Source organism: Antechinus flavipes, chromosome 4, assembly GCF_016432865.1.
Source record: "Antechinus flavipes isolate AdamAnt ecotype Samford, QLD, Australia chromosome 4, AdamAnt_v2, whole genome shotgun sequence".
In the NCBI taxonomy this organism is placed as follows: domain Eukaryota; kingdom Metazoa; phylum Chordata; class Mammalia; order Dasyuromorphia; family Dasyuridae; genus Antechinus; species Antechinus flavipes.
In genome coordinates this window covers 207,630,656-207,645,980 of record NC_067401.1, presented here as the reverse complement: position 1 = coordinate 207,645,980, position 15,325 = coordinate 207,630,656, and positions in this window count along the sequence as shown.

Below are 15,325 nucleotides of genomic sequence, written 5' to 3'. Positions count from 1 at the left end.
AAAATTATGTCAACAACCTGAGCCTTTGGTCTCCCGAACCAATCAAGTTTAAAAGACGGTTTCAATTTCTTTTAAGGAAAAACCAGACTAATTTGTATGAAGGCAAAGGTTGGAATACTGCTCCTATCATACACCTCTTTTTTCTCAGAAAAAAGAAATTGAGCATATATCACCAGTTTAGGTTTTTTTTTTATAAATTATAGACAAAATGCTAATAATTATGAACATTATAAAACTTATGCAAAAACCAGAAATTAAATAGGGATTAGTTAAAGATTGCATAATATTTTATGGTAAGATTCCATAGGGACTTTATTGAGTAGGAGAGTGACATGGTCAGACACAAATCAATCTGGTAGTTTTGTGGAAGATGGATTGCAAAGGGGAGAAACTTTGAGGCAGGGAAACCACTTAGGAAAATATCATAATTTAGGAAAGATGATGAGGGAATGATAGTCATGAAAGTAGAAAGGAGAAGACAACTGCAAGAGGTAGAAACAAATTTTGGTAATCAATTGGATATATGGATGAAACAGGGATAACATCAAAATAACAGTCCTGTGTGACTAGAGGAAAGGTGATACCCAAAACAGAAATAAGGAAGTTCAGATGAGTTTGAGAGTGAAAGATAAAACTATCACAAACCATCTATTCTGATTCATCTTGTACTATTCACTTTTTCCCAGTGGGGAAAAAAAGATATGTAGGGTAACCTTACTCACTAGTCTCTGTCCCAGAGCAAAGAGGCCCTTTCCCCCTCAAGAATGGCTCCTCAAAATTATTTTAAATTTATTTCTCTGATTATTAGAAAGTGTGGACAGCTTTTCAAGTGATTAGTACCATTGCTTTTAGCAATTGCTTGTTCATATATTTTAACCACTGGAGAATGAATATTTATGTTTGCATAGTAACCCCTCTCAGCCTCTTCCTTCTTCCTGTTTATATAAGTAGGGGAGGTCTCAAAAGACCTTTTCAAGAACCACAAGCTGATGTGTTCCCTAATCAATCAACCTGTTGACATCAATTAGCTTTCCCAGAAAGTATTAAGAATGTATAGTTAGTATAAAGTTACATTTTAATAGTTCATAGGTCTAGTTTATAGATCTAGAATTGGGAAGAATCTCAGTGCCCTTGATTTTTTACAGACGAGGAAATTGAGGTTTATGGTAAAATAACTTGCTTAAAGTCACATTGATAATAAGTGTTAGAAGCAGGATTTGAACTTCTGTCTTGTGACTCCAAGGACCATACTTTTTTTTCCCTTTTCTGCAACATTACAACCCTCCTATTGCTTTTGTTGTGAAAAATAGTATTCCATCTATCTTTATCTCTACGTTTAACTTCTTCCACTTCTTTGATAGACACAAAATGTTTGTGTCTCCACAAATGAGATGAACATATAAATAAATGAGGTGCAGAAATTCTCACTACATTAGGACTTGTCTTCCATGTAGGCTGCAAGTAGAAAGGTAAGACTATCTGCTCAGGGTGCAGTCTCTAAATAAGCCACTAGATGGTGCTCCGTGTTCAAGCTGCTTCAATTACTAGCTCCACTTCTCCACCCCACCTCCACCTCAGTGATTCTCACACAGGTACAGTAGAACTCCCAATCTGTGACTTCCAGCCCACGCCCCCTCTCTATGCAGGTACGGATTGATCTCAGCTTCCCATAGTTCCCAGCCTCCCTGAAGTGCTTTAGAAATCAATTCCAGTTAAACCTCACCTCAAAGATTTAAAATATAAAAAGTATAATAATTTATTTCATGATCAAAATGGTACAGCCCTGATACCATTATGATGCTTGTCTTCTTCCCAACTTTTCTTGATCCAAAGTATTTGTTATTCTAGGACTGAGTTTTTATGTCATAGGGTCTTTTTTCCCATGACAGTCATAAGTGAAAGAGGACACCGATGGAAATACCTGTGCCAGTGAAGGCTCTATGGTGAATGAGCTCATGAAAATGGTCCAATAAAATAAAGCCTTCCTCTCTAAATGTTAGACATTCTTGTTATTAGTGGGATAAGAAGAAAATGCATGAAAATAATAAATAAAAGGGAAAAGGACCCACATATGCAAAAAATGTTTGTAGCAGCAAGGAATTGAAAATTGAGTGGATGCCCATCAGTTGGAGAATGGCTGAATAAGTTATGATATGTGAATGTCATGGAATATTATCACTCCACAAGAAATGATGAGCAGACTGATTTCAAAAAAGCCTGGAAAGACTTATATGAACTGGTTGCTAAGTGAAATAAGCAGAACCAGAAGAACATGGTACACAGTAACAGTAATATTGTGTGATGAGCAACTGTGATGGATTTGGCTCTTCCCAGCAATTCAGTGATTCAGGCCAATTCCAATAGACTTGTGATGGAGAGAGCCATCTGCATTCAGAGAGAAAACCATGGAAAATGAATGCAGATCAAAGCATAGTATTTCACCTTTTTTTGTTTGTATTTTCTTTCTCATGATTTTTTCTCTTTTGCTCTGTTTTTCTTGTACAATATGACAAATATGGAAATATGTTTAAAAGGAGTACACATGTTTAACCTATATCAGATTGCTTGCTGTCTCAAAGTAGGTAAAAGAAGGAGAAAACACAGTCTTACAAAAATTAATGTTGGTGAGAGAGCCATCTGCATCTAGAGAGAGGACTATGGGAACTGAATGTGGATCACAACATAGTACTGTTACATTTTCTGCTGTTTGCTTGTTTGGTTTTTTTCTCTCTCATTTTTTTCCTTTTTGATCTGATTTTGCTTGTGTAGCATGATAAATATGGAAATACTTTTAGAAGAGTTGCATGTGTTTAATCTATTTTGAATTGCTTGCTATCTAGAGGAGGGGGGAGATAAGAAGGGATAGAGAAAAATATGGAACACAGGTTTGCAAGAATGAATGTTGAAAACTATCTTTCCATGTATTTTGAAAAATGAAAAGCTATTATAAAAAATGAATGTTGAAAATTATCTTTACATGTATTTGGAAAAATAAAATACTATTGAGAAAAAAAATAATAATAGTTCTCCATGCCCTAAAACTGAAATAACAAAGGAATCTATTTTTTCTCAGTTCTCCTTAATCCTCGTGTCTTCCTTCTCTGATTATCTCCAATCTATCACATATATGTCTTCTTTATACATGGTTGTTTATATGTTGTTTCCTTCATCACATTGTGAGTTCTTTGAATCAAAGGACTTTTTTATTTTTGTTTTTTGAGGGATATTTAAATCTTTCTTTGCCATTCTCAGTGCTTAGCATGGTGTCTGGCACACAGTAAGCCTTTAATAAATGACTGTTGATTTGACTTGACTTGGTCAATTCTTCTTTTAGCCCTTTGGTGGCACAACTGAGCCTCAGTTGTTTCATCTAATTTTCCACTCTTCTAGCCAAAGATTTACTGATGGGAAGAGCTGAGCTCAGTACTCCCTAGAGTCTAGAGGTTGGACAAAGGAGAGGATGAGATGGATGCAGAAAGAGCAAGGAAAGGAAGCAAAGACCAAGAAGAGATTTATAATGGATCTAGACTAAAACAAAACCCATTTCCAACTCCCTAAGCCTTGGAGACTGGAAAGAGAGGGGAGGGGAAGGAAATAAAAATGTGAGTTTTCATTGAGTAGAAACTTGAATCTGTGTATGAGCTTCCTTAACTATTAAATTAGAAGGTTGGTAGCCCTGATGCAGTAGGATCTGGATTTAAATTCTGGTTAGAATTTACTAGCTACAGTATATGAAGTATATATTCCCATGACAGCCATATGTGGAAGAAGACACCTTGGAAATACCTGTGCCAGTGAAGGCTTTATGGTGAATGATCTCATGAAAGTGGTTAAGTGGGTCACTTCCTTCTCAGAACTTCAGTTTCCTGTTCTGTAATGTAACCATGATATTAGATGATATCAAGAGTCTCATCCAATGATCTTATGAAGAGATGATTTTAAGGTTCCTTTCAATTCTATGATCCTATGATTACAGAGTGGGCTTTCAAGGAGAATTCCTAGCTTCCCTCATCCATGGCCTCAAACACCTTTAATAGCTCCCTATTGCTTATAGAATAGTTCAAACTCTTCAACCTGGCATTCAAAGCTCTCCTTAACCTCATGCCAGCCCATTTTTCTAGACTTACACCATACTATCTTAAACACTCTAAACACTGATTTTCCCATCTGTAAAATGAGCTTTAAGTAGATGATTTCAGCAATCCCCTCCAATTCTCAAGCTCTGTGTCCCTCTGAACTCTAGATCTCATCACTGGTCTAATAAGGTAGGATCTATATTTCCTCTTCAGATCAGGAATTCCACAGAGATAAGCACTATATCTGTCCTTCACACTTAGATTTCTGGGTATTCTCATAAACCAATAATGTTTAAAATATTAACTATTTTGACAGGCAAATTTAGTCATGATGTAAAATAATCTAATAATTAGCACTATGCCAAAGGGGAACAGGCTATCTTAGGAAATAGTGGGTTCCTTTAAACCCACTATTGTTGTGCCAGAGCTAGCACATATCAGCTTCAGAAAATAGATTGTTTAATTTTTAGTGTGATCATTTCCACCTCAGAAATTGGCAACCTGCTGCAAATTAGAGATTGATTTATTGTTTTGTGGATGTCTAGACTCAAGAAAGTGATGGGGGGAAATGTTAATTCAGTGTGTTTAATTGTTTTTCAGTTATGCCTGACTTCTGACCTCATTTAGGGCTTTCTTGGCAAAGATACTAGAGCAGCTTGCCCTTTCCTTTTCCAGATCATTGTACAGATGAGGAAACTGAGGTAAACAGATAAGTGACTTGCCCAGGGTTGCACAACTAATAAATGTTTGAGACTATATTTGAACTCAGGTAGATGAGTCTTCCTGATTTCAGGTACTTTATCCTCTGTGCCACCTACCTGCCCAAAATGTTAATAATGTAGATTAAATGTAAAGGTGTACCTTCCATTTTTTTCCTTCAGAAAGTTGATTGTTAAACATTTAATATCATGCCCCTGTTCCCTTCCCATTAGAGACAAGCAGAGGCTGGTTGACCCTTGAAGGGCATAATATAGAGCAGATTCTTATTCAATTATGGATGAGACTAGCTGGTCTCTGGGGTCCCTGCCAGTTCCAAGCCTGCGATTCTGTGATTACACTCACATGTTATATTAGAGTACATTTACTGAATGGAATTGAAAATAAAAGATACAACATTAAAATTCCCAAGGGACTGAGCCTAGTCATGCTGGCTGTTAGAGGCCTGAAAGCTATTCTTCTCAGCATCAGCAAATGCTCCATCCTCAACCTAATTTTGGCCAAGAGAACAGCTTTGGTTCCAAAGCTGTGGAGAAAGGCTGTATTTGTTTTAGTCATTTCTGACTATTTATGACTCCATCTGAGATTTTCTTGGCAAAGATACTTAGGGTGGTTTGCCATTTTCTTCTCTAGCTCGTTTTACAAATGAGGAAACTGAGGCAAACATGATTAAATGATTTGCTTAGGATCATACATCTAAGGAAATGTCCCAAATGGGATCATGAAGAATTGGGCATAACCATAAAGATAAAATAACATCGGAATTACTGTTTTGAGCAAGCAAATTCATCAGATTTACCTAATGTGCACGCGCACGCACACACACACACAACACACATTCAGGATATTTATATTACCCTTTTAGGTTTTCCAAAGCCACAAAGTAATACCCAGGTTTTGATTTTAGTTCTTGTATTTGCAGAGTACTATCAAATACCTCTGCTTACTGTTCCTTAATATCCCTTGTTAAGGTAAATTGGCAAGGATAAAACAGTAACCTATTTTATGTCTCAGGTCATTGACACCGACAGAGAATAATAACTCATCCAGAGTCTCTTGGCAAGTCAGTGGTGAAAACAGGATGAAAAGGATTAAATAAGAAAAGTCACACTTCCAGGTCCACTGCTAGTTTAGTTCACAGAGTCACCTCCAGCTATTTTTAACCACTCCTGAGGATCAAGGAGAGAACACCAATTACCAAAGAAATGGAATTCTCTGTTTCTTGTTTTTCTATCCAATGACAGGTTTCTATGATCCCCCAATGGTATACTTGATTCTTGAAGAGGCAAGACAGATCAATAGAAAGATTATTAGAGGACTAGGGTTTAAGACTGCTTTATGTGCTATGGGATGACTCAAATCTCTTATTTGGTTTCCATTAATTCTAAATTCTATGATTATTTGAATAATACTTTGCTCAATCAGATGGAAGGTGAGCAATAAGAAGAGGAGAGGGATCTTCCCTTCCCTGAGTTGCTACTGGACACTGACAGAAAGATAGCCCAAATTATGTGCTTAAGTGATACCTAAGGAATAATTGATGGGTATCAGTTGTGAATGCTGGGAGTAGAAAGCCAAAGGAAAAGTTAAAGTCAGGTGATTGAACCACTCCTTGCTCACAGTAACAGACAGAAAAGGATCTCTTCGGTCTTAGTTTTTTCATATTTCTTCATGTTTCTCTCCTCCCTGCTCCACAGCCACCTAGGAAAAGGCCGAGGAAGTGACTGAATCACAAGCCAAAGCCAGGATTTGGCTTTATGCAACTTTAGTTTTGGTGCTTTCCACTGGCAAACTTGCATGACCTTTGGCATAGGACATGAACTTTTCCCACAGAATCAAAAACCTAGAAAAGTAGTTTCTTACTAGTGAGAAAGTCATGAATCCTTGGTCCCGAATCCTTTCTACAACCCCCAAAGTGTTCATCCAAGCTCTATTTGAGCTTCTTCTATTTGAAGACCCCCAACCTGCTCCACCCAGAAGCAGCCCCTCCCACTTTGAGATAATAGTAATCATTAGGAATTGACAACAAGTCTACATATCCCTTTGCAACTTCTACCTAAAACTCCTGATTCTGTTCTTTGGGACCAAATGGAAGAGATCAAGTAATTTAGGATCACATAACTAATAAAAATATGAGGATGAATTTGAATTTCTCTCTCCCTGACTTCAGGCCAGGGCTCTATCCACTAGCCACCTATCTGCCTTCACTTTATCACTCTTCAAGTTTTTGGTCTTTAAAACCTAGATGACCATTTCTCGGATATATTATCCTGATATTCTTTTCCTGCATGATAAGAACTAAAATTTAGCATTTGAAAAATATTTTATGAGACAGCTATATAGTAAGTGGATAGAGCACCAGTCCGGAACCAGGAGGACCTGTGTTCAATTGTAGCCTCAGACACTCAGACGCTTAATACTTCCTGGCTGTGTGATCTTGGGCAAGTGACTTAACCCCAATTGCTTCTTACACACACACACACACACACACACATCTCCTCACAACAATTCGATAAGGTAAGTGCTATTAACCCCATTTTTCAGATGAAGAAATGGAAGCAGGCAGAGGTAAAAATGACTTGCCCAGGCTAATATAGCTCAGCGTCAGAGGCCAGATTTAAACTCAGGGTTTTCTGAATCTATATCTAATAGTCTTTCCATGTACCACCCACATACCTACCAAGGTCCTTTCCCACTTTTCAATTCTGTAATGCTGTGATTCCTCCATCTTGGATTACCAGGTGGAGAGTCTATAAAACTTCTCCCTGTTACCTTTTCCAAGCTCTAAATCAGCTTTCCCCTCCCCTCCTCCCACTTCGAGGCTTTACCAACATAATTGCAGGAGAACTTTAAGTGAATGTGGGATCCCTGTGACCAATGTACTCCTGTGTTCAAAGCAGACGAGGCTGCCCCAGATCTGAATCCTGGGAACCTGCTACTCACCTCCCCCCACCCCCCATTGTTCTCAGCAAAGCAGCTGCAGTTCAGGAGCAAAGCCACGAGGTGGCCCCCATGACCACGCGTTGGGGGCAGGGGATGGGGGGGCTCCCTTGCATCAGCATTCAGTCAGCATCAGTCTTCAGCCAGTACGCCTTACCAGTCTACTCTGGGCTAGACAAACGCAGAGATGAGAAATCACAGTTTCTAGTCTCAGCGAATTTACAGACTCAGGAGGATAGGGAGAAGATACGCAGTGTGACTGTGCTTCCTGCTGCTGGGCTAGTGAGGAGGAAGAACTCTCGGTCACCTTTATTGCCCTCCCTTGGGAGGGGGAGAGCTTTTCCTCTGGCTCTCCTGCAGTCCACTCCTCTTTGGGGAATGGCTTCTTTTCAGTCCCCGGGGGAACTTGTTCCCTGACTTACCCAGCCAGTCAGCTATCTACACTGCTTTGTTTCCTTGTGAAGCCTGGAGAAACCTCAAAACTCCTTCTCCCTCTCCGTCTCTGCCTGATCCCTTCTATTTTTCTGTCTGTTCATTTCTCTCTGTCTCTCTCTCTGGATGTCTGTTTCTATTTCTGTTTGTGTCTGCCTCTGTCTCTCTATGCATAGATAGAGATACACACACACATATGTGTGTATATGTATGTATGTATTATATTTATCTCTGCCTCTCTTCCTTTCTTTCTTCCAGTAGAGGAAGAAGGAAGCAAAAGGGGAAAAATAGGGGTTTTCTGAGGAACCACTGCCAAGCAACTGGCAGGAAATGTTACTGAGTAGCAAGGCAATCTTTCTTCAAGGACAGGAAAGGGGAGGAGGATTTACAGTTTTATAACTGTGATTGGAAGCCACCTGTTCTTTGGTATACATTTATTGCTTTTCTCTTCACTTGATAAAAAGGTTGTAAGACTGGGTAACTGGAAGAATGGTGGTGTTCTTGGTAGGAATAGGGAGGTTCAGAAGAAGGAAGTCTTTGAGAGAGATCATAACTTCTATTCTGGGCATGTTGAGATTGAGATGTCAGTGAGACACTTAGTGATTATTGCACCTATGGGAGCTGATGAGATGATCAAGTAAATAGCATAAAAGGGAAAAAGATGAGGACCCAGGACAGAACACACATTTTAATAGTTTCCATCTTTTTTTGTGAGGTTTGGGGATGCTGGGGATCACACAGCTAATAATTGTTAAGCGTCTAGGGCTGAATTTGAACTCGGGTCCTCCAAGATCCAGGGTCAGTGCACCACCTAGCCCCATAGCCATCATTTTTTAATAGCAAAAAGATCAAAGTAAACTCAAACAAAAAAAATTTCCAAAGACTCAGGGTTAGCCATCTTCTAATAGAGAAGAAGGTTGGTTTCTCTTATAAAGTGCCATGGGAGAGCAAAAAGGAAATACATTTTTCTCTGTGTGCATTGAATTGAGACCCTGAACAACAGCACACAACTCTCCTTAAAATGATGGCCAGTCTCTTTACCCCAGCAAGATCCTGTTACTCTCAGTACACTTCTGCCAATTTCTGCTTCCCATTCTCCTACACAGAAAGTGTAACCCGAGTCCCAAAGCCTTTTGGTATGGGAGTCTCTCTTCGTTGGAAGAGATCAATGCCCTTCACCTGCTAGAGGCACAATGTGGAATTGGAAAGGACAAGAAAGAGGAGAAGTTCATATCTCTTGAAACTCTTCCATTTCTTTAGTCTCTGAGCTTCAAATGCTTCTGGCTTTTGGCTTGAAGTTTCAAGAGACAAGATGGATAAGGCCAACTAAACTTCAGGTTGCTGGGACTCTGAGGAGATTTCATAAGAAACATGAGAGGAATGAACTGTCTCCATCATGTCCTTTTGCCTAGTTTGCTACACTGCGGACTTTGGGGAATTTCCCCTTGGAAGACATCTAGAATTATCTCTTTTGGTTGAACTGAGTAACTTCACTCCCAATGGGATAGCTTCCTCACTCTGTTTTGTCTAGTTTATATTCCTTATGTATACTTTCTGATTTCTGTTTTGCTATCACTTTGGTTAAATAGTTTTCTTTGCTATTTCCTAAGTGTGTTCATTATGAAATTGGTATTTAGTGGAAAGATAGTTTAAACCTTACATATAAAGCTTGCAATCCTACTTCCCCCTATTAACAAAATAGAAGTTAGTTTGAACATGACAATCCCATTCTCTAGGGTAACAATATATAAGGGAACAGATTAAAAATCATTCTAGCCCAGTACCCTACTTTCTGGTCTCAACTTGCTTCCTGGAAGCAAGAATGTAGAGATGTGACTTCAGGTATCGTGATCATCATATAAATAGAAGAACGATTACATTCCATGGGGGGGAAACTTGTATGCGACCACGAATATCTGACTAGACTTGAATTCAGAGCTAGAAACCTGCCACTGTCCTGATGTCACTCAAGATATGCTTGGTACGAATAAAACTCATTTATTGTTACTCTGATATGAATCCCTTCTTTCTTTGGTATCCTAACTACCTCTCCTTATAATGAGACTATCTCTCTGTATGGTCTACCATCCTACAAGTATCCTTTAGAGAAAGGTAGGGGAGGAACAGAATAGAGACGTCTCTTTCTCCCTTGGATATAAGTCTAAGGACTGTGGTTTTTCAGAAGGAAACTAAATTTCTGATCAATATTTATCAATGAGGAAAGGAGGATCAGGATTAAGGAGCCCCAAAAGACTGAAGAGACTTGAGAAAACTGGTTCTCCTCTCCTCTTAACCAATTCTGCACCACCCCTCACAAAAGAGCAGGAGACTGATTTCCACCATTGAGGAAAGAGCCCCATAGCAATGGGCTTGGGATGGGTTGCAACAGGTTGGAAGACAATTAGTACTGGGTTCTTTTCCTCATAGTTACCCAACTCTGTTGGTCAAGAGCTTCCATCAAAAACTGATTTCTTCCTCCCCACTGTACCCCAGAGAAGAAGGTATCATCATCACTTGGAAAAACCATTCCAACAAGAGAGCAAAATCCAAAAATTCCAGTTCCCCCAACAAACCATTTCCAAGCTTTTACCATAAGGTACTGTCCCTTTAAAATCCTTTTTATATGGAGCAATGTAGCTAAATAGGGAAGAAAAAATACTTTTGTATTGAATTGTTAAAGGATATAAGATGTTGCTGCTGCTACAGATTAATATTCTGGTGCCTGAAAGGAATAATTTCTTTAAAAAAACTTCAGCTTAATAAAAGCTTCTAAAATATGTGTATGAAGAAATACACCTTTCAGACAGGATTTGAGTACTCAATAGAAAACAAACTATAGAATAATACAAAGGATGAATTCACTTGGTGAAAGATGTAGGATGGTTCTTCATTTGTATGTAAAGTATTTGGTGATTTAAAGGGAAGGAAGAAGAATTTTTATTAAAAATGAGAAATTAGGGGAAGCTAGGTGGCACAATGGTTAGAGCACCAGCCCTGAAGTCAGGAGAATCCGAGTTCAAATTTGAACTCAGACACTTAACACGTCCTAGTTGTGTGATCCTGGGCAAGTCACTTAACCCCAATTGCCTCAGGGGAAAAAAGAGAAACTATGAGCACTAAAAAATAGTTTGAAATACATAAAATGAGATGTTGGATTGTCGAGGACTTAAAATCTGCAGGGTATCAAAATCTCTTATCTCATTTGTATTTAACTTTTATTATTTAAGATGATAAAAAAATAAAATGAGAAATCATATTTAAGGGGTAAGAGTTAGTCTAGACCAGAAGTTCTTAACTTTTTTGTGTCATGGATCCCTTTGACAGTCTGGTGAAACTTATGGGCCTTTTCTCAGAATAATGTTTTAAAATCACAAAATAAAAAATATTAGGATTGTAAAGGAAACCAATTATATTAAAATAAAGATCCAACCTTTTCCATATTCATAAATCCCCTTAAATCCATCCATGTTAAGAACTCCTGACCTAGACAATCACTACCCCACTTAAAGCAAGTGCTAAAATACTATGCTTTGATACTTTAGCAAGATGAGAACATGCCTCAATTGATCAAAAACTTTGATTAAGTGCAAAAAGTCTTTGAAAGTCACTGAATACGCTGAGGTGATGTTAGTAGGAAGTATGCGCCAATTAAATAAGGGATTTGGTCATACTCTGGCAGGGAGACAAAAGAAGTGGTATAAAAGCAAGAACTAATTCAGAACCTAGGAGATACAAGCGATCATTGATCAAGGAAAGAAGACTCCAGTCAGACTTCTGAGAAGGAACTATTTGAGAGAGGAGGAAATGGGAATTAGAGAAACTCCATCTTAGCATTGGCCTCTTTGCTCCTACCTTGCTTGCTGAATTTTAAAGGTCCCAGAGGATTTGGACTTCTTCATATTCCCACTGATATCTTAGTGGCCTCCTTGGATAATTAATGGCATCATCTGTAGCAAGAGCCATGGACACATTGGACAAGATGGAAAGCTCTGTAAGAGCTTAGCTGAAAAGCTACCCCAAACCAAAAGTTATCATCTTGAAGAGACCATTAAAAGTACTTTCAGCAACTGTGAGCTACCCCTTTGCCTCTTGCACACTCTGATCTTAAGTCTAGTTTCCATTGGAATCTGTATGCACTAGTGGGAAATATGTTTTGTATGGCACTACAGCAAATATTTGTTGATATGAATTGATAATTGAGAGAAGTAGGAGCTCACAAGCAATCCCTCAGGACTATCTCTTAGAAATGTAAGGGGAAATGTAGCCAACTTCATTTTGGAGATACACATGGAAGCTGGGATAAATCAATATGTATTACATATATGAACATTTGTAGAACAAAATATGATTTTAAGAGAACTATTAATTTCATAGGGAAATTTGGATGTTTTGTTTTAAATGAAATTTGAATCACTGAGAAACAAAGAGGCTCAAATTTAAACCATATGTATGTATATATAATGTATATGTTTATGTATAAATGTCAGTATATATGAAGTAAGAGACAGATGCCAAAGCTGTTATGGTAAAGAGAACAAAAAAAATGGAAGAATGGAAGAAAAAGAGAAAAACAGCAGAAGACCAAAAACTGCTTGTCATAGCTGAAGAGACCAGAAGGAGAGCACTGTTATCTGAAATTCCCTCATCCAAATATTAATCCAGTTCAACTTCATTTAGCTTCTGAGATCAGACAAGATTGGGCACATTCATAGTGTTATAGCATAGTAAGGGCAATGGAAAGCTCTAGAAAAAGTTTCCCTGGTTTGATGGGTCTATGAGTATAAGAATAAATCTTGTTGCCAAATAATTGCTTTCCATTTGGGGGAGATAAAAAAAAGCAGAGGATTTGGGGATCATATTGTATATATCATCCCATAATAGATAAAAATTCAGGAGAGTATGAGGTGGAACTGAAGCCTGGAAGTGGGAGAATTAGAGAAAACCATTATTCTAGAAACCTTATATTGATACTGAAACAGAATAGGCAAAACCACTTAGCGCTTTTGGTGGAGACAAAAAGAGACCAAATAATATACTTCACAATGAGCCATGTCTAAAGAAGCCCATTTGAATGGCTCAGAACTTCACTCATATAAACCCTCAAACAAAAATATGACACCTATGCTTTTAGAGAGGAACTTCTAGAGTAAGAATTCTTAATATTTTTGTGTCATGGAATCTTTTAACCAGCCTATGGATTCCAAAGAATTATGTTCTTCAATTTAATTTTTTCAATTAACAAAAATCTTTTTTCTTTCCCTCTAACCTTTCTCTCCTATTGGGTAAAAATAAAGAAAAGCAAAACTTTTAACATATATTCATAGTCAAGAAAAATAAAATTCAGCATTAATTATGTTCAAAAATTCATCTCATTCTACATCAAAATAATATTTTTAAATGAACAAAATAAAATATATGGAATTACAATAAAAACTGATTATATTGAAATCATTGTCAAAGATATGTTTTTAAAGCCAAGTTTGCAAATTCCTGTTCTAAATACTAATAAATCTGAAAAACTAATTCCTATTGTCTAACTATCACAAGAAGGGTGACTATGTCCTTGGTCCATCTGTCCCATACAAAATTAAACCCTGGCCTAAACAAATCCTGCTGTGATGCCAGTAGGAGAATTTAAAAAAAGACAAAGTCCTTTCCTAAAGGCATAGCATGGTATCATTTGGAAATGGGGTTACAGCAAAGGATCGTGGGTCATCCATGTATAGAAACTGTCTGGACACAAATGCTTCCCAGACTCTACAAAAAACTGAACAAAGCTCTAACTTAGAATCATCCCACCCCCTTCCAGGGCATTATAAGACCATACTATAAATTCAATTCAATTCAACAAACATTTATTAAGTACCTACTATATGCTAGGTCATTTTACCAAGAATATAAAGACAAAAATGGAAATAATACTTGCTCTGATATCCTACTGGTATGAGGAAGAGGAGATATTGTAGTCTATTACAAAGAAGTAAACATGAAATAGCTACAAAACGTGTATAAAGTATATGAATTCATTTTTGTGAGTTCAAATGTGGACTCAGACACTTATGATGTGTTCAACCTTAGGCAAGTCACTTAAATTCATTTTGCCTCAGTTTCCTCATCTGTAAAATGAGCTGAGGACAGAAATAGTGAACCACTCCAGTATCTTTGCTAAGAAATCTCCAAATGAGGTCATGCAGAATTGGACATAACTGAAAGGAATCAACACTTACAAAGTAATTTCAGGATGGGTATCAGTGCTAAGAGTTGTATGTGGGTAGGATAGGTGGTGGTGGAGATCAGAAAGGAATCATGAAAAGCAGAAATGTCAAACACAATAGCCACATTCTTTAATACTCCTGAGTTCACCCAAACCAAAGTAATATGTAATTGGGAAATATTTAACAAAATAAATTAAAATACATTATTGTTGTTGTTCTGTAGAGTCTCTTTGTGACCACATTTGGGATTTTCTTAGCAAAGATACTGGAGTGGTTTGCCATCTTCTTCTCCAACTCATTTGACAGATGAGGAAATGAGGTAAACAGGGTTAAGTGACTCATACAGGTTAAATAGCTCTATAAGTGTTAAATAGCTCTATAAGTTTGAGGTTAGATTGGAATTCACATCTGACTCCAAACTCAGCACTCTCTCCACTGCACCATCTAGCTGCCCCCAAAATACAACACCATTTAGATAATGAGAATATGTAATTTTCTAAGTCAATATGCTCCAACAGAGATCCTTATGTGCACCTCAGGAGCCCCACTTCTTTTTGATTAAATCAGTGACAACACTGAGCTAGGTATTTCAGGAGTAGGAGTTGAAGGGCCAAAGCATTCCAGAACTAGGGGACAATCAGTCTATGCAAAGGAAATGGGAAGTAGCAAGTAAGACATTTTGGCTGGAATATAATGTTTGCAAAGGAAATAACAGAAAATAAATCTGAAAATATGAATTGAAGCCTGATTGTGAAGTGTTTTAAATACTAAATGAAGAAATGTGTGTTTTGTCCTAGGAGCAATAGGGAGCCATTGGAGCTTTTTGAGGTGGGGAGAGGAAGATCAACACTGTCAGATCTTTCTTTGCTTTAAGAATGTGAACTTAGCAGCTACATGGAAAATGGATTGAGGAGGAGAGATATAAAAGACAAGGAGACCAACTAA